We start from the raw sequence: 25,943 nt of genomic DNA on the forward strand, positions 1-25,943 counted from the left end.
TAATACAACTTAAGATCCTACACAGAATGTATCTCTCATGCCACACAATAGTGAAGTTAGGGTACAGGAGAGTTTAGGAGACAGTATAACCAGGAGGGTACATTTGTTCACATCATTTGGGATTGTGTAGACTTGAAAAGAGATTGGGAAGAAGTGCTGCACTGCCTGGAAGAGGTGCTAAAGACAAGAATGTAACTAGACCCTAAATGGTGCCTCCTCAATGTCTGGAGACCCACAGATTTGAATAGTAGGGTAAGGACCTGGGTAACTATGGGAATGATATTAGCTAAACGTAACATAACAAAAGCATGGGGTGCCCCCAATAAGGCAACAATTAGTGCTTGGATTGAAGATATGGACTGGTTTATGCTAACAGAAAAGACAGTATATGAAAGTCGGGGCTGTCCGAGGAAATGGGACCAAATATGGGGCAAGTGGAATTCATGTAAAGGAGGCATATGCACGGCTCCCCTGCTCACTTCTTCTCCCAGTCAGAGAGTTATGGTTTAGCACAGAATGGAAGATGAAAGAATAGCAAGACAAGACACACTGTGGTAAATGTGATGTTTATTGAATTTGTGAATAATCTCAGAGATGGGATGGCCCAAGTCCCGTTCCCAGGCGGCACGCACCCCAGCATCCCGGCTTGGGCTTTGTACTCTTTGGACATAAGTTGGAGCTCACTCTTGTCTTCGATGATCCCTGTCAGCAGAGGGAATTCAGGGGGCTCAAGTGCGTAACTGGAAATTCTGTCCCTCAATGCCCCTTGCAGTCGCCACAATATAAAATGAGCCATAACTGTGGCATCACCAAAACGGGAATCTCCCGTGCATGATAATATGTGACCACTGGGAAACAGGTCTCCCAAACGTTGTTAAGGGAAACTTTGCTAATGTGCACTTCACCAAAGTTTCCTGCAGGATTGGAACCCAGCCATTCCCTGCCAATGGCTGTGAGGGGGAATACAGGAAATTGGACCTGGTCGCACTATTCAGACTTTGCAAGGCCCAACTCGTTATGGATAGCATCTGAATATCATGTGGGTCACGTAGCACCCCCACCGACAGAAGAGTATTTAAGGGCGCTGTGTGCATAAAGACTACTTCTGGCCTGAGATAGGGGATCCTGGAATCTGCATGGTACCAGTGCTGCGCAAAGCTAGCCTGCGCAACAAGGTAGTATATACGTAGATTTGGATCCCCGAACCTTACACGCTTGTACGGCAACATCAGGGTATCCCAGCTGATCCGGGGTTCTCTGCCTCCCCACACAAGCCTAATCAGGTGCGACCGGAGGTTGGAGAAGAAGCTGTTATATAATGGGATGGCAATATTTTGAAATAGATGCAAAAACTGGGGGAGAACGACCATTTTAATAATGGCAATACGCCCTGCCATTGTCAGGGGTAACTTTAGCCAGCGCTCCACGCTACACCCCAACTTCTCAACCACTGGGCCGTAGTTGAGCTGCAGGATATGGTCAGCGTCCCTATGAATGAGGATGTCAAGATACTTGACGGAGTTCTTGCAGCATGTCAGTGGATATTCTGTGGCTCTGTCACAAGTAGTGGCCGTAAGTGGGAAGACCCCCGACTTACCCCCGTTGATGTGAAGGCCTGAGAGAGCGCCATACCTTGTGATTTCACAAAATATTGGCACAAGATTTTCACCCAGGTGCAGCACATATAGTATAATATCATCGGAACACAGGGTACGAAGCAGAGGACCAGTTTTAAACTGTAAACTGCAATGAAGATGTTTCTCCTGTAAGGGAGAAAGCGGGCAGCCCTGCCGCGTCCCCCGTGTAAGCAGGAATGAGGACGTTTGCGTGCTGTTCAGATGGATTTGCGCTGTCGGCTGGGTATATAGCAACTTGATAACTGTCAGAAACTGTTCCAGTATCCCCAGTCGTCCCAGCGTGGTGTACAAAAATGGCGACTCAAGGGAGTTGAAGGCCTTCTCCCCATTGAGCAGCACAGCCACTGCCGGCACCGAGGGGGTAATTCTGTGCACGGTAGCAAGCAATGTGGGGAGATTCAAGGCCACCCACTAGTGTGGGATAAACCCATACTGTGCAGGGGATATCATTTGGTTGATGATTAGGGCTAGTCGCGTAGCCAATATCTTGGCTAAAATCTTGTAATCGAAATTTAACAGTGAAAGTAGTCTATAAGAACTACATTTTAATGGGTCTTTTCCAGGCTCGGGAAGGAGTGTTATGACCACTTTCTGTAGCGTGGGGGGGAGCTATCCCAATTCTACTGCCTCCTAGTACACGTCTATGAAGTTTTGTAGAAACTGCCAGAAAACCCACCTAGCCCCGGCCCTTTGGAGCCATCAATTGCATCCATGGGGTCAGTGACTTGGTCTTCCATGAAGGGTTCAGCCAGGAAGTCTTGGTGTGCCTTGTCGAGCCAGACCAAGGTGATCTCGTCCAAGTAGTCCCCATAGACCGTTGTGTCTGCTGTACCTCTAGATGTGTATATGTTTGTGTAGTTTTTAAGTACCTCCTCAAGTACACCTACATTGCCAGTTATGCGCAAGCCATCCTGTCCACAATGCACTAGGGGTGTGGCAACGCCACGCTGGACCCCCCATTCTGTCGGATCAATGATACCTGTAAAGGCTAGCTGTAATTAGCCAGGAGTAGCAGTAGTCCCTGAGAAAGCATGAAAAAGAAAATAGGACAGAAATCAACAAATTGTCAACAGGACTCAAAACAGCAGACCATTGGAATGGCGGCAACTTCCTTCTAGCTGGCAGTGAAAAGGTCAGCACTGGCACCAGAGTCTAGGATATGTGGGGAGTGGTGTGGTGAGGGGAACCCTCGCTGTCACCCCGACTTGGAAAAAGAAAGGCAAAACTCCTAAGCGGCATGCGGAGAGTCAAATATACGTGAACGTCCGTCCACATCTACCTGTAAGCTAGCAGGATAGAGCATCCCATATCGCAGTCCTACCTTGTGAAGACTCGCCTTAACTCCTACATATTTCCGCCGGGCCTCCTGCACCATTGCGGTGAAATCTGGGTAGATAGAGATGGAGGACCCCTGCCATTCAAGTGAGCCTTTCTCACAAGCCATCCGCAGCGTGGTGTCCCTGTCCTTGGAATTAAGAAGGCGGGCTATCATCGTCGTGGGGGCAGCCTGGGTTGGAGTGCGGTCCGAGCTTCCGATGTGCACGTTCTACCAAGAAGGTGGAGGTGAAGGAGTCCCATCCACATAAGTTGATCAATGGTGTTTCTATGAACCCATCCAGCCGTTCAGTGTTGTCGGACTCGGGGAGACCCAGAATACGAATGTTGTTGCGCCGCCCACTCGCTTCCAAATCCTCATTCTTGATGGCAATCGTTTTATGTAGTTTCTCCATGCGTTCAAACTTTTTGGTGGCTTGGGTGGCGTCATCCTCTAAGTTGGACATCCTGCCCTTTGCTGTTGTCAAGCGCCCCTCATGGTGGTCAAGCCTGATGCCCATAATGTCCAGAAGCTTGCCAAGTAGTCAAAACGAGTATCCAGGACTTTTACAGCCCACTCTGAGTTCTACCATCATGGCGTCCCCCCTGGCGCCGCAGTTGCAGGCATGCCACTTCCCTCCACCATGCCAGATCCCGGGCCCTCCGCACCACAGCTGGATTTTTCAAAGGACAGTTTCCGTTGCTTCGGGTCACCCTGTACCATGCCCAAACCTGTGGAGCCGGAGCGCAACCTCTGAGCGGTGCATCTCCTGCCCACGCTGTAGTATCTGGGAAATTAAGTTGAGACGCTGGCAAATTGCTACAAGCACCCCGTTCTTATGATGGTGGGGCCAATGGGGGTACCTTCAGTCTCATGGCCATGCATTGACACCCACTTAGGGAATGGGGCAAAGGGGGCAGTAACCAAGGACCGGCGAGCCCTCAGCCCAGGACAGCTGCAGCGCAGCAACAGGGAGACGCCAAAAATGGCCACAACAGCACACCAATTGGCCGGCCCCCAGGCCCACCCATGGACCCTGTCACCACGAGGATTCCGTAAGAGTGCAAGTGGGTCTTACCAGGATCAAATTTAGAGGGTGAGGTGCCTCCGCTGCCGCCGCTCACTCTACGGACATAGCATTCTCTCCTTCTACTTCAGGCAGGTCCCTCAGACATTGCCGCCACTCCTCTTGCGCTTTGATCACCTGTGCAAGGCTACTGGATCTCCAGGCTTCACTCAAGTCTGCAGGCCCCACTGCGTCTTTGCCTGTAAATCGTGAATCCGTCCAAGATGAAAACGGCACCGGTCAATACAGCCACTGTTCCCGGATCTCTGCCGTTGTCTCCGCTGCCAGGGCTGCCGCCCGGACAGTAGGATCTCACGGATGTCGGCAGAGCTCCAATCCTACATGGCCATCTTGTTCGGCAGCTTGGGCATGCCCCCTCTTTGTTACACCTGTATTTTATAAAGAGCAACATGATCTTAAGTTCTATTTTGCAAGTGAGCTGCAGTTTCAGTGTTGCTGCCTGCTTTTAAACTTCATTACTGGTCCAAATCTATTACTCTAAGAAGGAACTGGGTGGAAAAGTAATTCTTATTGTATACGACCAATTAAGGAAATTGCCTAATTTTGAGTAAGTTTGCCATCCAGTCTGTGCCCATGCTCTTAATATTTTCCAACAGTTGAGACTCCTGGGGCTCGCAGATGGATGATTACGGGTCCCTCACACCTACTTGACTTCGAGGAACAGAATGCATCTCACACTGATAAAAGTTTCCTTAAAAAACTTTCAAATCTCCAGTTCCCTTCTGCTTACACAGACACAGATCTAAGGAAGTAATTTAGCTTGCCTACTTTGGAAGCAGAGTACCTCCCTAACATGAGAGAAATTGCCCCTCACATGGGAGGGGGATATGTGCTTACAAGAGATGGTATTCTGCACGGATCCTAGAGGGCTGTAAGAGGTTACCTTTCAGAGAAGTTAGGCAATGGATAGGCAGAATCCTAGACAAATCTCAGTTTGCCACTTTCTAAAACTGTATTATGAAGCATGATGATATTGTCTTTGTCATAAAGTGCCTGGTGAGCCATGCATTGGGTTGTTTGTATGGAAAAGTTAGGATGGGAATGGTTGGAATTCTAAGTTACTTTGGGAGATTGTCTAATCACAGTTAGGTTCATCCTATAAAACGGCTGCAATCACCCTAAAGGCAGAGAGCTGCTTGGGTTGCAGTAGGGAAGAAGGCAGATGGATGTTTGATGAAAAATGTATTTCTTGGTGAAAGTAATGTGGATTGATTGACTTCAGATCTGAACTGAATCTCTGGACCCAATAAGTTTCTCTGAGGAGCTGATGAACAATGTGCCCCGTTGCTGACCAACAAGGATAGCAGGGAATGGGTCTTCCGGCTTATGTTGATTCTTCTATTGTGGCTCCTAAAAGGGTGGAAGCTCCAAGAAACGGACGGAGGTGTGCCTATTTGGAACAAAATGCAATCAAGCATTGGCAAAGCTCATAGGTCTTGCCTTTGACACTGAGGGGCAGGTCTGTTTGGCTGCATTATTTCGAGATGGCCAGCCTACGTTGAGCACACCCGCATATGAATATCAGTTGTTACCATGCATGTATTTACCACACATGCCTCTAAACACGCATGTAATACAATGTGTTGACCTTGAAAAGGACCGAAAATTGTTCACATTTGTGTGCCTTTTTGAGGTTGAAGATATGCTGGGGATTGGTGTCCTAACAATGCAGATTTAAAAGAATGATCAGTCACTACATATTCTCAGTAGGCATGATATTCCATATCATAGACGACTAGGTTCATCTGTGTTCTTTTCAAAGAAAAGAAACAGTGATCCTGGGTTTTGGCCTTTCTAACAATGCCCCATTCAATAAATGTAGATGGTGGTTTTCTTGCTACTGTCACGTTCAGTGAGCATAGGGATGTGGTTCTTTGTTTCTGCTGTGTAAAGTTGCAGTTTCTGCACTTTCAGTCTTATTTTAGTCAAATTACGCATTACTCTTTTGGGTAACTCTGGGACAAGTTGTCATTGCGTCTGATGCGCTCTGCTTCAGCGTCGTCTCTTCTTTCATTAACTGTGGAATGCACCTATTTCCTTGAGGTAGAACCAGGCTTTGGACTCAGACAATAACCTCTCCCATCATTCTGGAACAGGGAAAGAGAGGTATATACTATATAGGTAAGGGAAGTCGAAAGAGAAACATACAGCGCCAGCGAGGACACGTCACAATAGGAACACTCTGCATGCCTGGAGTGGATGGTGTTGTAATGAACAATCTTAAAGTCGGGTATGAAGGCCCTGTATCAACAAGTGGCACAATGACAATCAAAATAGATGGGTAACACTCATGAAGGCATGCACAGGAACGAAAGAAAGCTTGTACCAGGAAACACCCAGGGGCCCAAAAGCATTTGATGGACAGTCAGGCAAAGCAGCTTTTGTGATGAAGCAAGAACGACCAAGGATCATGGAGTTCAGGGTACTAACAGAGGAAAAAAAGCAATTAAACAATGGACCAGGGGAAACATGAACTGGGAAAGGGGAGAAAGCAACACATGTAGAAGGTATGTCATGTGGTGACGAAGTAAGGGCCTGATTATGATGTCAGGACACCACCGCGGAAGCAGGACTGCCCGGCTTGGAGTCAGAGGTCCTGCTGGCCGCATTAGCATGCGACTGTCTTCACAGAAGTTGCAATGTGCATATTTTGTATTGTGGCGTGTGTTGCGGGCTGCAGTGCATGCTGCAATAAAAAAACACATTTCAAACATCCCTGCACTATGTGGCAGGCACCATGCGGGGCCTGCCATATGATGCAGGGCTGATTAGGGGGCATCATAGGTGCCCCCATGGCCCCTAGCAGAGGGCCAGGGGGAAAGGGGTGTCTACTTGGGGACCCCAAAGTTACCTTCCACCAACCTTTTCATGGTGGGTTAACCGCCATGAAACGGCCAGTGGAAAGGGACATTGTAATCCCTACGGCAGTGCTTGAGCAGGCACTGCCACCATTGGAGGGATTGCAGTCCTTCCGCCACATGTCTCCACCCGCCGCACCCTAATGTGGCAAGTGGTCATTCAGGGACCAATGGCCTGACAGGCCCACCGCCATTGTAGTTGCCCCATAAGTGAGAGCGAGAGACATGCAACAGAAGGAAATCTGCTATGTGCCACCTTGATAGTTCTTTAGCCTTTTTAAAGTAACCAGAAGGTTCTGTTCTCCCTATATTGGCCCTGACAGGGAAATGTTCTTGATCCACTGTCTTCGTGTGAGCCAGAAGCACAAAGGAAGTAATTCCCGATGGACAGGTCCCATGTCTCCTCAAGCTCTCTTATCCCTCTATTCAGCCATCCAGAATCATATTGGCTAACAGGTGGGATCTATTCATTTTGCAAAGCAGGCAAGTTCAGGGGTCACTGCCTAGACTAGACTTCAACTATGTTAACCTTAAAGCACATTCAAAAATTACTTTAGCAATGCATGACTCTGGCCCAGCCCTGTTATCCATCGGACTGGGAGACACCAAAGTAAATTGTATTTTGCTAAAATAATATTTTACATTATACCAGATCTTACTATTTGAAAGGCTACCTTGCTCCTCTCCCCTGCATTTATTCACATTGCAACACAAAATTACCTATAAATCTAAAATAAAATCAGTCATGAACGGGCTTTGTCTATTCTCCCCAAAGTATAGTAAAGGAAGTACTGTGCCTGTTGTGACAAACTTACAGTCAGCAAAGGCTAATAACGAAAAAAGAAGAGGAATCGGTTCAATGCCTTAATAGTGACATACAGTGCCAGCGCCTCTCCATGTTGTAAAATATTTGCATGAAATCAACTTTAAAGTAAGTGCTTTGGCTAGATTTGGTAAACCTAAAATGCAAAACATGAATGCTTAATAAAAAAAATTCAAATTCAAATTACGCAGGGAAAAAAATCGGTTTGCTGTAAATACTATCTTCTGCTTCACCATTTACAGTAGCTCATGTAAGATGTGCATATTTCAGTAGACCCTAAAGGCTTAATTTGCCCGGTCAAAGAACTACTTAATCGTGTGAAATCCCTCAGATATCAATAACAGTTCACTAGTTTTCCGTAAATCCTGCATCGTTGCACTGTCCTAAAAATAGTATACCAGAAAGTGGACAAATGTTGTGCAACGGCATTTAATTTTCTTGATCAACTCATGGCTGTATAACAAGAAGTGTTCTCTTTGTAGTACTGTTTCCTTGAACAATAGCTTGATGTCAATATATTTATTGATTTCTATCACCAACTGCATTTGGAACTTGGAGTCCGAGCCGCTCATGAATTAGTTAGGAAGCAATGTTCAGATAACAAAGCCCTTCTCCAATGCACACAATTGCCAAGTTGGCAATGGTTCCATTTTGAACAGCACGGCAGGTTTTAGAAAGATAGCAATCAGATATCTCACTTAAATATGCGCTTACACATTTTATGCTTTCACTTGTCATTTACAGTATTAACCGTGGGTCTGTGTGCCCCAGGAGACTTGAAATGCTTGAAAGGTCATTAGGGTTTAACAATCTTTTGGAAGATGTTTTTTGCACCTCGTTACCATCTCAACTTGACACCATCCATCTATTTAGTATTTTTTTTATTGTTAATCATTTAATATCGATTACGTTGAGTGGCAATGCCATCAGATAGAATCTTTATACCTTAAATGGGTTTGGGATGGTAAACAAGACAAATTGCTATTGACTCCTGAAATGACCACAGAGGTGCATATTTTATGTGGTCCAAAGGTGGTTGGACGGTTCATTTTGAAAAAAGGTTCGTATGTAATTTTGTGCAATTCTTTCAAAATAGGTTACGTATGCAGCACAGCTCAGTAATATTCGGCTATCTGAACTATACAGAAATGAAAAATTGAGATATAAAAAATGTGATATAAAATCTAAAATCGTTTTCGGATCGTTTTTGTTTACAGTGATGATTTTAAGTCAAGCAGTGCGTTGCTCCTTGATTTGAAGTGTTATTTTTTGATTTACAGGGCCGTTTAGTTTTCTTTATTGTTTTTATGTAGCGAGCTTTCATTGTGTAATGAAACTATTTTCCGTTGGTCGTTCAATGTGGACTGATTATGTGCCATGCTGTATTCCAGATCCTGATAATTTTTTATATGTGCCAGCAGTCACCCCACTGTTCACCCTTCTCTTTTAGCCAATAAATTCTTCATAGACGCTTTCGAAAATACTTCAGGCTCTCTCATTAGGATGAAAAAAGTCACCAGCCTCAAAGTAATGTGTCTCCACGCAGACTGCAGAGTGGCAAGGCAATGCAATTCTCCTGTTTTGGAAAATACACGTTCTTTTCCAAATTATCATGTCAATTTATCATAGCAAATTTCCTCAGGTACATTTTGACAGGTCACACCAGACTGATAAGTACCTGGACATACAGAGTAGAGTGCAGAAAGCACCAGTATTTGAAAGTTATATACCCCATTTCAAAGAGCAAAACTAATGCTTAGAGTTAATTATCACGCCTGATGAATTCTGACACCCAGGGTATCTGATTTCATTGAGTGTGATAATTTTGTTATCCCATTTAGGGCCACTCATAATTAGTACCTTTGAAAGACAAAATTGCGAAATGGTGATAATTAACACCCCTGATTAACTCAGAACCCACTCAGGGCATTCGGGTTTTAGGGTGGACTGGTCATTCTGTCACTCTGGAAGTAGGAAGTGGGCTGAGAGTTTGGTTGGGGGATGCTTTTAGAGTGGGATGGGATGCTATGACCCAACTATGAGATGTCCCACCCCCCCCCCCATTCTGTTTGTGGCCATCTGCAGAATGAGTACGATTTAAATTTTTTGCCAGGACTGGTTTTGATTTCTAGTCCAATACTGCTCATGACAATAACCCATGTGGAAAAAACGGTACTCTCATGAGTGGCCTTAGTTATTACTCAATTAGAATATGAATGGAAAACTTAGTGGTATATTCACAAGAGCATGTGATATCTACCGCGAGTAGCATAACCCAACATTCAACATCACAGCCTATCGAGGAAAAACAACTCTGTGACAACGTGGAATTCACAACACGGCGGTAGCATGCAATAGTTTGCCGACATCACAGCAAATGCCTGTGACACAACCACCTCGACGGCGATAAAAAGACAAACCCCAACGCGAAAAAATCTGCGATGGGCAAAAGCGTTATAAGAAAACAGTGACAACCAGCACAAGGGCAGCAATACTCATGCGTAATGCGGGAAAATGCACAATAACAGCATAAGGAAAATGCCACAGAACTGAATTTAACAACAGCGGAGTACCACCACAGATGCACCCTGGCTGACTGCAGAGGACAACATGTACACCACAAGTTCCTAGCCCCATGGAAGAACAGAACAGACAGGCACACCACATGAAAGAGACCAATGGCAGACAAATCAGAGCCGCAGGAGAGACACACCCACTGTGCAGCATAGGCACATAGGCAGGAGTGCACCTCGACATTGACAACATCCCGGTACAAACAGCACCCCTGCCACATTTGAACACAGGACACAACTGGTATAACAAAAGTGTACAACCTGGCAAATCACATCGGAAATCGCAGGGAAATGTAACATTACAATGTACAAGTACAACCTGAAACCTGCAAATATGTTTAATTCACACATGCAGTGCATTTGGGCATTTTCTGCTGTCGCATGATTGCCATGGCAGTCACAATGTGACGTACTCATGAGAAGTAAGTGTCAATGATAGTATTTCTACGGACCATTCCTGACGCTGCTGCAATGGGATGAGGGCCACCTGCCCCATCACCACCATCATCGGCCGGTACCTCTGGAACTGGTATCCATGGGGCCCTGGTGCGAACACAGATGTTGTGCAACACACAACATGCAACAATAATCTTGCACACGATGTCCGGGCTGTACAAGAGCTTCCCACCTGTGACGTCCAGGCACCTGAAACGTGACTTCAACACACCAAATGTGCATTCAACGATGCCCCTGGTGCATATGCTGGACGCATTGTACTGCCTCTGGCAGGTGTGTTCGGATCTTGGAGGGATGTCATCATCCAAGGGCAGAGTGCATATCCTTGATCACCTGTGACAGTGCAGGTAGAAAAGAGTCAATACTTGGTTCTGCAGAATGTGATGGTAGGTCCACCAATCCAGTGACGCCTGTGCTGGCTGTGCATGGGGTGAGTGAAAGCCAGCCTGCAGGGAGTAGTTGATGCTGGCAACTAAACCAGCGGTCATCAGGCACTCAGAAATGCAATGTCTGAACTACAAGGTGGGATGACACGAGTCACACAGGGCTAGTGGCCCCAGAGCCCAGCAGGCGATAGGGGCCCACCGCCACAGGACGTTGACCTGCGGGAGACTGGGGTAGGGTAATGTGCCCCAAATATGTCATGGCTACATTCCGCAACATCACACGTTCAGCTGGTGTGTGGCTGTGGTGCCATGGAATGCTTGTATTGGGTGCAGGGGTAGGCCAGGATGACCATGGAGTGGTGTGGTCATGTCTGGTAGGTGGTTGTGTAGTTTGACATGTTCAATGTGGCTTGGTCATGTGTGCTTCCCCACAGTTGTCCATTGTGCTTTGGAGGCTTTGGGATGTGTGGTGTGTTGATTTGGTACTTACCAATGCTCAGTTTCTGTTCCATATGTGCCATCCTGGAAGCGCTGGTTGATGATGGACTGTCGGAAGATGAAGGAATCATGTACACTGCCTGGGTAGTTGGCGATGACATTGGTGATCAGTCCTCTGTGGTCCACTATTGCCTACACATATTGGAATGCGTGTGCTTTCTGTTGCAGTAGCGGTGTGCAGTATCCGCAGTGGGAACAAGTGGGACATGTGTGCAGTCGATTGCCCCCAACATGGTCAGGAATCCAGCTATGTCGTAGAACCCTTGCTTTGTCTCAATCAATCAATCAACCATTTGTAGAGCATGCTACATACCCGTGAGGGTCTCAAGGCGCTGGGGAGGGGGGCCTCTACTCATCGAACAGCCAGGTCTTGAGAAGTCTCCTGTTGGTCAGCAGGTCTTGGGTCTGTCATAGGCTCAGTGGGACGGTGTTCCAGGTCTTGGCGGTGAGGTGGGAGAAAGATCTCCCGCCAGTGGTTGTTCTTCGGATGCACGGGACGGTGGCGAGTGCGAGGTCGGCGGAGCGGAGCTGGCGGTTAGGGATGTAGAAGGAAAGTCGTCTGTTGAGGTAGGCTGGGCTGGTCTCATGGAGTGCCTTGTGTGCGTGGATGAGGAGCTTATATCCCCTTGTTGACAGGCAGCCTTTGCAGGTTTCTCAGGTGGGGGGTGATGTGGCCGTGGCATGGAACATCGAGGATCAGTCGTGCCGAGGCGTTTTAGATGCGTTGCAGTCGTTTGATGAGCTTGGTCGGGGCTCCTGCATACAGGGCTTTCCGTAGTCGAGTCTGCTGCTGACGAGGGCCTGGGTGACTGTTCTTCTTGTATCTGTCGGGATCCACCTGTAGATCTTGCGGAGCATGCAGAGGGTGTTGAAGCAGGTGGAGGAGATGGCGTTGACTTGCTTGTTCATGGAGAGCATTGAGTCAAGGATGATTCCCAGGTTCCATGCGTGGTCAGTGGGTGTCGGGGCTGCTCCCGGTGCCGTCGGCCACCAGGAGTCATCCCAGGCTGATGGGTTGGAGCCGAGGATGAGGACCTCCATTTTGTCCGAGTTCAGCTTCAGTCGGCTGATCTTCATCCTGTCGGCGATGGCCTTCATTCCTTCATGAAGGTTGGCTTTGGCGGTGATGGGATCCTTGGTGAGGGAAAGGATCAGTTAAGTGTCGTAGGTGTAGGAGATTACGTTGAGGTCGTGCTGTCGAGCGACGTGTGCGAGCAGGGCCATGTAAATGTTGAACAGTGTCGGGCTGAGGGAGGATCCCTCGGGTACACCGCAGATGATCTCGGAGGCTTTGGATCGGAAAGGGGGAGGCAGACGCTCTGGGTTCTGCCGGAGAGGAAGGATGTGGTCCATTCCAGGGCTTTGTCTTGGTTCCCTACAGCGTGGAGGCGTGCGCGTACTGTGCGGTGGCAGACATTGTCGAAGGCGGCGGAGAGGTCCAGGAGGATGAGGGCTGCGGGCTCACCATTGTCCAGCATGGTCCTGATGTCGTCAGTGGCGTCTCCAGCTGGACCTGCACAGTGTTGGGGAAGTGAAGGTACTGGGGTATGAAGCTGAGGATGGCATCCAGGACAGGTGTGATGAACTTTGATAGGGCTGGCTGTAAGACCCCTCCGACTCTAGCAGTTGTTGGTTGGAAGGTACCAGAGGCCAACAGGTGCAGCACAGCCAGCAGCTTTGTCTGCGGAGGGATGTTGGTTCTCTGCTGTGTTGGGACCGTTAGCCAATGGGCGATGTAGGACATGATGCGGAGAATGGTGGTCCATTTGAGCCTGTAGTGGGCAATGACTTCCTCTGGCTTTAGGTCTGTGCGAGTGGTGCATTTTTGGTAGGTCCGCTGTCTTAATCTGTGCTGCCTCTGTGGTGGTCTGGGGGGGCGGGTCCGGGCCCTAGGGGTGGTGGCGGTCCTGGGCGTGGTGGCAGTGGCTGTTGTGGCCATGATGGGGCTCCGAGCTGCATGATGAGTAGCTTCATGGGGTTGTTAGTTCTTCGGGTGTGGCTGTGTGTGGGGCTCCATTGCCTACTGCAGGTAGTTGTCCTTCTTTACACCTGCTTGAGGCAGGTGTTAAATGCCTGCGGCTACCGCGGCTTATCACCTGTTTTCGGTTCGCTTTCCGGATCTGTCAGTTTGTTGTGAAAGTGGTGGTGGTGTTTTTTCGTGTGTTTCTGCACGGGAACGTCTACTCTGCATCTCATTAGCGATAGTTGCGGCGCTGTTTTTTGAGGCTGCTATCATGGGAAAACTGGTGCTGTGGGCTGTTAGCACCAGCTTGTGAATGGTGGGGTAAATTTATCACGACTTTGGCTGCAATGAAGTGCTGTTAATTCTGCGATAGCTCCTTGTGAATGTGCCCCTTAGATTCTAGCAAAGATATAGATTGCCTATATTGCATTTTATACATTATACACACACTAACACTGAAACTACTGCCAACATGTATAAAGGAGTGATTGTGAATGTTGCAATGCTAAATTAATTAATTGTTAATGTCTCGTGCTTGAATTGCTGCGAAGTTCATTTGAAGTTTACAAATTCAAGTTTTCAATTTGTTAGCATTCACAAATTGCAAACTGTCACCCCTCCCCGCATGTCTTCCCCCAGCTTTCCGTCTACTGAAAACACTACATTGAGAGATGCATTGTGTATCAGCACTGGGCTCCCACTGTGCTCAGTACTGCTGGCCTGAGGACAAAATTAAAAACAATTTCACTCAACAAAATGGCAAACAAGTAAGTTTGAAACATACAGGAGGAGTAGTTACAAAAACATTTCACTAATAAAGAAGTCAATAGCTTTTTCCCAGGGTCTGGCTGGAATGTGACATTATAAGGTAGAAAGTACTTAGAGGAACCCAAAGGAGCCTTGTAAATGACAAATGTGCGCCCAGGACAAATGTGGCGCAGTCCGTTTACTATTCCAAAAGGTCTTGAAAAAGGTGGTTGGACGTCTGTCTCTACACCAATTAAAAGAATGAGCAGCACATCTATTAAGAATGGGTAACTGTGAAGGAACAACATGAACAACAAACAAACTTAGAGGTCTAAATCAGAAACCTGATCTGAATATCTTTCAAAATACCTTCATGTCTAAAAAGTACAACAAGATAAAGAAGTGGCTAACAGTTATGAACAACAGACCAGATCGCCAAGAAAAGGGCCACCTGTAATTGCTAATCAAAACCCATTATGGATTCCCATCAATAACTTGTATGGATCAATGTTTTCATTTGGTAATCCTGCCAGGGTATTCTGTCTCTTGATCATTGAGACATACGGCATACCCCCATCTTTGGCATGGGGTAATGACCTACAATTACTAGATTAGACCAAATGATGATGATCTGATGGGAAGTGCAGTGCAAAAAAATGAAGATGAATGTGATAGTTAAAACAGGATAGGGAGCTTTAACAAAGATTACTTTATTGGGCATAAGCCCCTTCCTTGTTAAAAACAAAAACAGTGCAACAACATAAACGCAGTTTAAACAAATAGCTGCGGGTCTCTGTTCTCAAAGAATGCTACTGCCAAATTAGTGAGAAACGTGTGAAAAAATTATAATAAAAAACAAACAAGTGAACTAATAACAGTAAAGGATATATTTCTCCTATGTCTGTTTGTCTGGTGTGATCCAGTGTGCCCGGGGAAAGGACCTCACCTCTTCCTGGATCTGGCTCAGGTAAATGTGAGACCCCGCTCTGTCCGTCGTTGTCCCAAACGATGACTGAGTCAGGGGGAGGCCTCACTAATTTGGCAGTAGCATTCTTTGAGAACAGAGACCCTGACGAAAGCCTTGGGTTTCCTCCCATAATAGGCTGAAACATGTTGGTCCTCTCGCAGCTATTTGTTTAAACTGCGTTTATGTTGTTGCACTGTTCTTGTTTTTAACAAGGAAGGGGCTTATGCCCAATAAAGTAATTTTTGTTAAAGCTCCCTATCCTGTTTTAACTATCACATTCATCTTCTTTTTTTTGCACTGCACTTCCCATCAGATCATCATCATTTGGTCTAATCTAGTAATTGTAGGTCATTACCCAATGCCAAAGATGGGGGTATGCCGTATGTCTCAATGATCAAGAGACAGAATACCCTGGCAGGATTACCAAATGAAAACATTGATCCATACAAGTTATTGATGGGAATCTGTTGTGGTTATTGTTACTGTCCCTTTAATGGAACTCCACCAGCCTTGCCTTCTTGACATCATTATGAGAATGTTATGTTTTCTCCTCAAGTGTCAGTTGCTGTAATCTGCTGTTGATGGTTGCATCAATAAAGCTCTTTCTACAACTCTTCCTGCTTCAGAGCTTTTATCACTGGCGACGAGGGTCAAGGCTTGATTGGGGACAAGCACCTGCAACCATCAATTCCCCTACCCTTGGAATTTCATTTTAACTTGGTTCTGGAATTTTTCTTCAAAAACTTCGTTTTTCTACATTGGACTACATTAGACAAACTGGACACTGTGTACTTGTTTGGACTTGGTATTGGACTACAATCTGGATCTAACCTACAGGCTTTATTCCTCTTTGGAACTGGATTTATCGTTTACAGAGACTCTATACTCTGGGTTGACCGCTTATCTTCCCTTCGTTTTTAGACTACATCTATGCCTCCCTACTACGTTTTACTTGGACTGGCTGTGCTGGGAATTCCACTCGTTTGGTGAAAATACGGCCAAAATGAAGAAAATCACCATACAGGTACAGACACTAACAGCGCCTTGAGGCGACCGTTACCTGTTGTTGTTTGAACACGGCGAGAGCCATCACCGCGCCCACCATTGCGCGAGTGCCTCATTCTTTTCCTCGCTCTCCAGCGGCCCCAGGCGAATGTGCGCCTCGTTCCTTCCTCACCGACTCTCAAGGAGAACGAGTGCCATTGTGCAAGCGTCATCTTCCTCTACGCGCCGACAAGTCCGTCTGCACACCAGCTTCCTGACGCGTGACATCATCACGCAGCGGCCATCTTGAATTCTCCATAGCAACCACGCCGATGCCACGGCAGCGCATTTCCTTCCTTTGGACTGTTGTGACAACAACGCCCCGCATGAAAGGAGGGTGTTTTGAAGCCTTTTTGGTCAGTAAGGGATGATTTAACTTTCATTCAGGACAACTTGATGTGGGGTGACAGAGTGGTACCTCCAGGTGATTTGAGAGAGAGAATCATTAACATAGCTCATGAAGGGCATTTGGGCAGGAATCTCACTAAAGCTCGTATTAGGGAAAGGTACTGGTGGCCTGGCATGGATAGCATGGTGGAAGCTGTTGTCAAGGATTGTCATTTGTGTGCTGTTAATGACAAGTCACGCACCACTAATCAATCTCCTTTGTCACCGATTGAAGTGCCTGTTGCTGTGTGGACTAAATTGGGCCTGGACATTGCAGGTCCGTTTGAACTTATGCCTGCGCATGAAAGGTTTGTGGTATTGCTAGTTGATTTTACTTCTAAATGGGTTGTTTCTAAATGCATGAGTGTTGTCAATTCTAGAACAGTGATTGAGTTTTTGAAGGAGGTATTTGGATCAGAGGGTGTTCCTAAAATCCTACTCACTGACAATGGGGTGCAGTTCACCTCCAGGGAGATGGATGATTTCTTGAAAGACCTTGGCATCATCAATCAGAAGACAGCTCTCTACTCTCCACAAGCTAATGGTCTCATGGAAAGGATGAATAGAGTAGTGAAGAGTTGTGCACAAAGGGCTTTGGAATCCAAAGTCTCTTTTAGCGGTGTCTTGAGGGAGACGTGGTGGGCACACCGCACGACTCCCAATGCTGTCATGCAAAGATCACCTTTTGAAGCTTTGAGAGGTAGGTTAGCCTGTTCTAAACTCAATCCTACCTGGCTTCCTGGGAAAGGTCGTGATGACAGTATTGAAAGAGAGGTGAGAAGGAGAGGGGCGTTGAGAAATTATCAGCAGAAGTATAAACAACGCTACGATGCTAAAATGCATGTAAAATTTAGGAAGTGGAATGTTGGTGATTGTGTTCTAGTGAAAAAATCCAAGTGTGGTCTTAAAGGTACTTCAAACTTCACTGGTCCTTTCACCATTATTTCCATCAAGAAGAATGTTGTCACCTTAGACAATGGTTGTACTTGGAATATGTCTAAATTGGCCAAGTGCGATGCTGCTAAGTTCCATTCCACTAGCAGTTTCAATTCTTCTTGCACTCCTAGTATTACTCCTTCTCCCTGTTTTCAAAGAACTGTTTCTGGGAGGACTTCACATCTTCCTCGGAAATTTGATGATTTTGTAATGTCTTGAAATTCGATGATTCTGTAATGTTTTAAGTATTGTTTTCCATTTATTCCTTTCTTTTTATTTATTGGTGAGGGGATGTGTTGTGGTTATTGTTACTGTCCCTTTAATGGAACTCCACCAGCCTTGCCTTCTTGACATCATTATGAGAATGTTATGTTTTCTCCTCAAGTGTCAGTTGTAATCTGCTGTTGATGGTTGCATCAATAAAGCTCTTTCTACAACTCTTCCTGCTTCAGAGCTTTTATCAGAATCCATAATGGGTTTGATTAGCAATTACAGGTGGCCCTTTTCTTGGCGATCTGGTCTGTTGTTCATAACTGTTAGCCACTTCTTTATCTTATTGTACTTTTTAGACATGAAGGTATTTTGAAAGATATTCAGATCAGGTTTCTGATTTAGACCTCTAAGTTTGTTTGTTGTTCATGTTGTTCCTTCAAGGGGATAGAACTTAGACGGGTCTTTAAATGTCCCTTTAGCCCTCCGATACCGTTTTGTTAGTTATAACTGTGAAGGAACTCTGACGTGGTGCTCTCTGACCACCACCTAAGTAGTGATGGGGAGCATTCTCGTAGCTGTAAAGGTAGAAGTAAATACTGGAATATAAGGGTGAGAGGAGGAACCAATGAAAGATGTCATTAGACTCACAAGTTTGAGCCTTCTAATATGCCTACACAGTGTGCGCTTGGGCCTTGTGGGTAGCTGCAAACTGCCCCAAAACATGCCTAATGCTTAATTCCCATGCTCGATTGAGTGCCCTACAGTACAGTGTAATCTATGGTATGTAGTTCTACTTCTCTTACATATGGGCCCAAAAATAATAAAATACACTGTAGCATGTGCTAAAATTAATGGACAGCCTTTATTTTCCACATCTGACACCATATGGTGCTTGTGTGAATATCATAAGCAGTTCAAAGAATTGTAGATTGGAGGGAAAGAGCACTATGATAGCAAGTATGTACAATGTAACATCTATGGTTTTGTCTTGAATGGTGTTTGGACTGTCTATATTGTATTACCTGTAATCTGCCTATGAGTAACAGAGATGACAATGCTGAAGAATTATATGAGCACGCTGTTGCATAACCTTAAATGTGAAAAGTAAGCAGAACTCAACCTGGAGTCAGAAGCTCTACAGCAGCCACCGTCTTCCATCAGGGTAAACGACACTCCCTGAACCAAAAGGAGCACACAGAGACTGGTCTCTCCGCATGGGACAAGTCATCACTCACTATGTTACCAACACAGCTCTCAGTTGTTTCACATCTGTACTACATAGAGAGAGAGGAGGATATTACACACTCACTTGTGGCTGGCCAGCAGTCTCCCTCCTTGGTTTCTTCTCTAAATTGGAAGTCAGCTGTCAATAGTTAATAGATGAAAGACCACTGCTTCCCATCTTGCCTATGAAGGACTAACTTCTATCTCCCCCCAGCTTACAGGTACATCAGTTGAGTGCACTGCTCCTTCCTCTAACCCAGATGCAACTCCAGTCTTCTCTGGATATTCTGAGTGTGAGAAAAGTCCCTAGTAAGGAGGACTTCTCATTTATCAGTCTTACTCCCACAACCTCACAGATATCACAGCTCTAGATGATGGACAATCTGCTGGCATGCTAAGACAGCAACACATGTGGGAGTTGACATGGAAAAATCTAGTCCTATGGAAGGATCTGTTATCCCAACAACAATACTTTGTGTTTGAGAAATTACTCAAATGGAGGAGACCAAAACATGTCTACCCACGTCGGACAGCTTCCATGGTTGATGGATATACAGATCTGTGTCTTGGAGAACATTGAAAAATGCCTCCAGGACATAGTGACATTTCACCGGGAACATCTCTATATGTTGAGGGCGAGGATGATGTAAGGCACCATGCTTTGGCAATTCAGATGATACTCACACAGGAATACAGCTCAAGCTGCAGAGACAAGTCATGCAACTCCGTCAACTGGTAATGAAAGCCAGTCTGTGACCACCCCCCAATAAAGTCTACCAACCTCTCACCTACACCCACCACAACATTACCAGCTCACACTCCATCACCAATGTGGGTCCAGTATGACATACCTAGGAAAAAAAGATGACTAACCATGGCATGGAGGCAGCAATCACCGCCCCCAAACAATCCACTCACAACCTAGTGACCTTTCTTCACACATTGCATCACAACATTTATTATCACCTATCCCACCCCTTAACATATACAAAAATCATGTCTTGTTCATAATCATAAATAGATAGCAATTTCACCTAACTTCCAGTTGTGTCATCTCATTATGTATGCCAGGGGCAACTGAAGATCAATCTATGCAAAAATGTTAATTATGTGATATAGAGACTATATCACTTAACATTGTCCGTTACAGTAAAACACTTGCATCCATCAACATACTCAGGAAAGTGTAAGAACATAGCCAAGTTCGTTTCCAGCAAAAAAATATTTTTATGCAAATGTTTTCAAATTTCTAGACAAAATTGGGTGATTAACTATGAAGTAAAGTCAACTCTCCTTTGGAAGGGTTATAAAGAAAAGAAATAGTGCCTGAAGCCAGGAAGGAATTGTCAGATTGGAGAGGTGAGGGCCATGGAAAATAAACATGTTGGGAACATCTGTAGACAATTCTAACTACAGTGTTCATTCAGAATACATAAAAATATACACATTTGTAAAACAAAAATGAAATACAAGTGCCAAATTAAAAATAAATGATCAAAGCAAAAGTTTAAAATCCAACAGAATTGTATAGTCCATACCTCAACCCATACACTGTCAACTCACTGCTCTCCTGGGCTGAGGGCCATTGTTCCTGGATATCCCCCTGCTCTGGCACCAGAGCCACCTTGAGCTACTTGTAGGCACAGACATTTGGATTTTCGGGTTGGGACCAGATCTCACCAGGGAATCCTGACACACTGGGCTAAGTTTAGTTTGTAGCGCAAAGTATTGAATGGTACATATGAGCAAGACGCCGTGAGACTGCTAACTACGCTAGTAAAATTCAACGCGAGTAGAGGTTTAAGAACAGCAACGCCAGTAACTACAGGAAGAGAATATTCACTCAACAGGTCGTTATAACCAGTCAAGATAAGAGAACAACAAGTCCCAGAAACCATTGGCTGACTGATCACGCAAATAACTCAGAGAGGTCAGCCCCTGATGAAGGCACAATTCAGTGCCGAAATGCATTGGGCAGGAATTGTTAAATTGTGAAATGTCAAATGTTATTACTGGTTGTAAAGTGTTATTACAGTGAATATTGTATAATGTATTGAAAAACATTGTGGTAATTCATTGATCACAATTGCATAAAAAGTATGGAATGTAATATAAGCTGATTGATTGAAGATAATCAGATTATGATAATAAATAACTGATTAATAATTGTATACAAAGTTGAAAGTGCTTAATCAATTAAGGTGTAAGGTAACACCATGTGCACAGTGCGCAACTAGATGAGAGATTATCCCATCATAACTAGTTATTAAACCACAGGCATGATAAACCTGAATAGTTGCAGCACCATTAGATTAGAGTGAAAATAATAGTTTAAATCGGAGTGCTCCTCACACACCCGCTAAACTGTCCAGGACATAGTGACATTTCACTGGGAACATCTCTATATGTTGAGGGCGAGGATGATGTAAGGCACCATGCTTTGGCAATTCAGAGGATACTCACACAGGAATACAGCTCAAGCTGCAGGGACAAGTCATGCAACTCCGTCAACTGGTAATGAAAGCCAGTCTGTGACCACCCCCCAATAAAGTCTACCAACCTCTCACCTACACCCACCACAACATTACCAGCTCACACTCCATCACCAATGTGGGTCCAGTATGACATACCTAGGAAAAAAAAGATGACTAACCTGGGCGTGTAGGCAGCAATCACCGCCCCCAAACATCCACTCACAACCTAGTGACCTTTCTTCACACATTGCATCACAACATTTATTCTCACCTATCCCACCCCTTAACATATACAAAAATCATGTCTTGTTCCTAATCATAAATAGATGGCAATTTCACCTAACTTCCAGTTGTGTCATCTCATTATGTATGCCAGGGGCAACTGAAGATCAATCTATTCAAAATGTTAATTATGTGATATAGAGACTATATCACTTAACATTGTCCGTTACAGTAAAACACTTGCATCCATCAACATACTCAGGAAAGAGTAAGAACATAGCCAAGTTCGTTTCCAGCAAAAAAATATTTTTATCAAATGTTTTCAAATTTCTAGACAAAATTGGGTGATTAACTATGAAGTAAAGTCAACTCTCCTTTGGAAGGGTTATAAAGAACAGAAATAGTGCCTGAAGCCAGGAAGGAATTGTCAGATTGGAGAGGTGAGGGCCATGGAAAATAAACATGTTGGGAACATCTGTAGACAATTCTAACTACAGTGTTCATTCAGAATACATAAAAATATACACATTTGTAAAACAAAAATGAAATAGAAGTCCCAAATAAAAAATTAATGATCAAAGCAAAAGTTCAAAATCCAACAGAATTGTATAGTCCATTCCTCAACCCATACACTGTCAACTCACTGCTCTCCTGGGCTGAGGGCCATTGTTCCTGGATATCCCCCTGCTCTGGCACCAGAGCCACCTTGAGCTACTTGTAGGCTTAGGCATTTGGATTTTCGGGTTGGGACCAGATCTCACCAGGGAATCCTGACACACTGGGCTAAGTTCAGTTCGTAGCGCAAAGTATTGAATGGTACATATGAGCAAGACGCCTTGAGACTGCTAACTACGCTAGTAGAATTCAACGTGAGTAGAGTTTTAAGAACAGCGACGCCAGTAACTACAGGAAGAGATTATTCACTCAACAGGTCGTTATAACCAGTCAAGATAAGAGAACAACAAGTCCCAGAAACCATTGGCTGACTGATCACGCAAATAACCCAGAGAGATCATCCCCTGATGAAGCCACAATTCTGTGCCGAAATGCTTTGGGCAGGAATTGTTAAATTGTGAAATGTCAAATGTTATTACTGGTTGTAAAGTGTTATTACAGTGAATATTGTATAATGTATTGAAAAACATTGTGGTAATTCATTGATCACAATTGCATAAAAAGTATGGAATGTAATATAAGCTGATTGATTGAAGATAATCAGATTATGATAATAAATAACTGATTAATAATTGTATACAAAGTTGAAAGTGCTTAATCAATTAAGGTGTAAGGTAACACCATGTGCACAGTGCGCAACTAGATGAGAGATTATCCCATCATAACTAGTTATTAAACCACAGGCATGACAAACCTGAATAGTTGCAGCACCATTAGATTAGAGTGAAAATAATAGTTTAAATCGGAGTGCTCCTCACACACCCCCTAAACTGTCCAGGACATAGTGACATTTTACTGGGAACATCTCTATATGTTGAGGGCGAGGATGATGTAAGGCACCATGCTTTGGCAATTCAGATGATACTCACACAGGAATGCAGCTCAAGCTGCAGAGACAAGTCATGCAACTCCGTCAACTCATAATGAAAGCCAGTCTGTGACCACACCCCAATAAAGTCTACCAACCTCTCACCTACACCCACCACAACATTACCAGCTCACACTCCATCACCAATGTGGGTCCAGTATGACATACCTAGGAAAAAAAAGATGCCTAACCTGGGCGTGTAGGCAGCAATCACCGCCCCCAAACAATCCACTCACAACCTAGTGACCTTTCTTCACACATTGCATCACAACATTTATTCTCACCTATCCCACCCCTTAACATATACAAAAATCATGTCTTGTTCATAATCATAAATAGATAGCAATTTCACCTAACTTCCAGTTGTGTCATCTCATTATGTATGCCAGGGGCAACTGAAGATCAATCTATGCAAAAATGTTAATTATGTGATATAGAGACTGTATCACTTAACATTGTCCTTTACAGTAAAACACTTGCATCCATCAACATACTCAGGAAAGTGTAAGAACATAGCCAAGTTCGTTTCCAGCAAAAAAATATTTTTATGCAAATGTTTTCAAATTTCTAGACAAAATTGGGTGATTAACTATGAAGTAAAGTCAACTCTCCTTTGGAAGGGTTATAAAGACCAGAAATAGTGCCTGAAGCCAGGAAGAAATTGTCAGATTGGAGAGGTGAGGGCCATGGAAAATAAACATGTTGGGAACATCTGTAGACAATTCTAACTACAGTGTTCATTCAGAATACATACAAATATACACATTTTTAAAACAAAAATGAAATAGAAGTCCCAAATTAAAAATTAATGATCATAGCAAAAGTTCAAAATCCAACAGAATTCTATAGTCCATTCCTCAACCCATACACTGTCAACTCACTGCTCTCCTGGGCTGAGGGCCATTGTTCCTGGATATCCCCCTGCTCTGGCACCAGAGCCACCTTGAGCTACTTTTAGGCACAGGCATTTGGATTTTCGGGTTGGGACCAGATCTCACCAGGGAATCCTGACACACTGGGCTAAGTTGAGAGACAAAGAGGAAAGGCATACTGAGCGACCCAACAACATGTCATGGCTAAATAGTTGCAATCCACCAGGATGGGAGGCAGTGGACAATTCGGTGCTGGTCCTCCTGCACCTCTCGGCGAGCCCTCTTTTCAGCCACTATCACTTCGACATCCCATGAGAGCACCTGATGACTAGCAATTAGTTGGTGTATGGCCTACTAGAAAATAGCCAGGGTTAAATACTCAGGTGCCATAAGCGGGTGGCTACAAAAGTGTTCATGGCATTCAGGGGCAAAAACTACCCTCAACTGGTGAACGTCTTGTGGGTAGGCACTTGGAAGAGTAGGGTTTGCATGGGGGGATGCTTGAGGCCCCATTGTTTTGGGGGCACCTTGAGTGGTACAGAGGGTGACATCAGGCTCTTGATGACAAAAGGGCACGTGCCTTTGTCACCACAGAGATTTACTTTAGGTCAGTAGGAGCCCCATTGTCTTTTGGCATGTGATGTCCAGCACAAGCACCCTCTTGTTGGAGTTTTGTTTTAATTTAGAGTGAGTGATTCTCCAGATGGATACAACCTGCCGGTTGCTAGATTTTCCCAGTTGCTCAGCAATGGCAGTGTCCTCCGGTGCCCATCTAGCGACCAATGTCCTTCCTCTCTTTTGCCTTGGTCCCACATTTTCCAACTTGTGACAAATTCCAAATGTCCACTACTTCATTTGCATAATAACACTGCTTTCATCATTACAACATTCAATGTGACAACAAGTACCCCACCCCCTTTGCTCTGCTAAGTTTTAAACCATACTTGCCACATCTAAAAGTGACTGCAACTCGAGGACGCGTGGTTAGAATACGGAGTCTATCAGGATAAAAAATGCAGAGCTCAGTGGGACATGTCCTTGCAGACTTTTTAATATGGAGAAAAAGCCGGTGCATTTCTGGAATGGAAGGCACGGATAGACAGGTCTGGGAATTTTATTGAAAAGCTGGTCGTGAATGGCAGAGGGGCTACCTCAGTGAAAGAGGGAAAATATACAGGCCTGTTTAGTCTCTCTCTGTTCTAGTCTGTCAGGGAAGAAATCTCTCTTGATGTGGAGCGTATTACATCTTGGTTGAGAAAGTTGCAGCTCCCCAATCTGACTGATGCGAGCAGTAAGGCTTTTGACACTGACAATTACTAAGGAGGAGATTTGTTTGAGTATAAATAAGGGTAGGAAGGGCAAAGCTGCAGGTATTGATGCTTTGCCAAATGAAGTGTACAGTCTTTTGATTGAAGAACTGATATAATTTCTGGAAGTCCTGTTTAATTCTATTTATAGGCACGGTGGTCAGGTCCTGAAATCTTGGAAAGAGGCCTCTATAGTCCTTATCTTGAAACCTTCTAAGGACCCTACTAGGGCGGATTCTTATAGGCCAATCTCTCTGCTGAATGCAGTTCATAAGATCTTTATGAGTATTTTAGCAGGGAGATTGGCTAAATTTGTGCCTCAGCCCACCCACCATGATCAGAAAGGTTTCATTCCTAAGAGATATATACAGTAACAGAGCCAGCAGCTAATTGATAGACCTTGCCATAGAA

This window comes from Lissotriton helveticus, chromosome 10, assembly GCF_964261635.1.
Source record: "Lissotriton helveticus chromosome 10, aLisHel1.1, whole genome shotgun sequence".
Taxonomy (NCBI): Eukaryota; Metazoa; Chordata; class Amphibia; order Caudata; family Salamandridae; genus Lissotriton; species Lissotriton helveticus.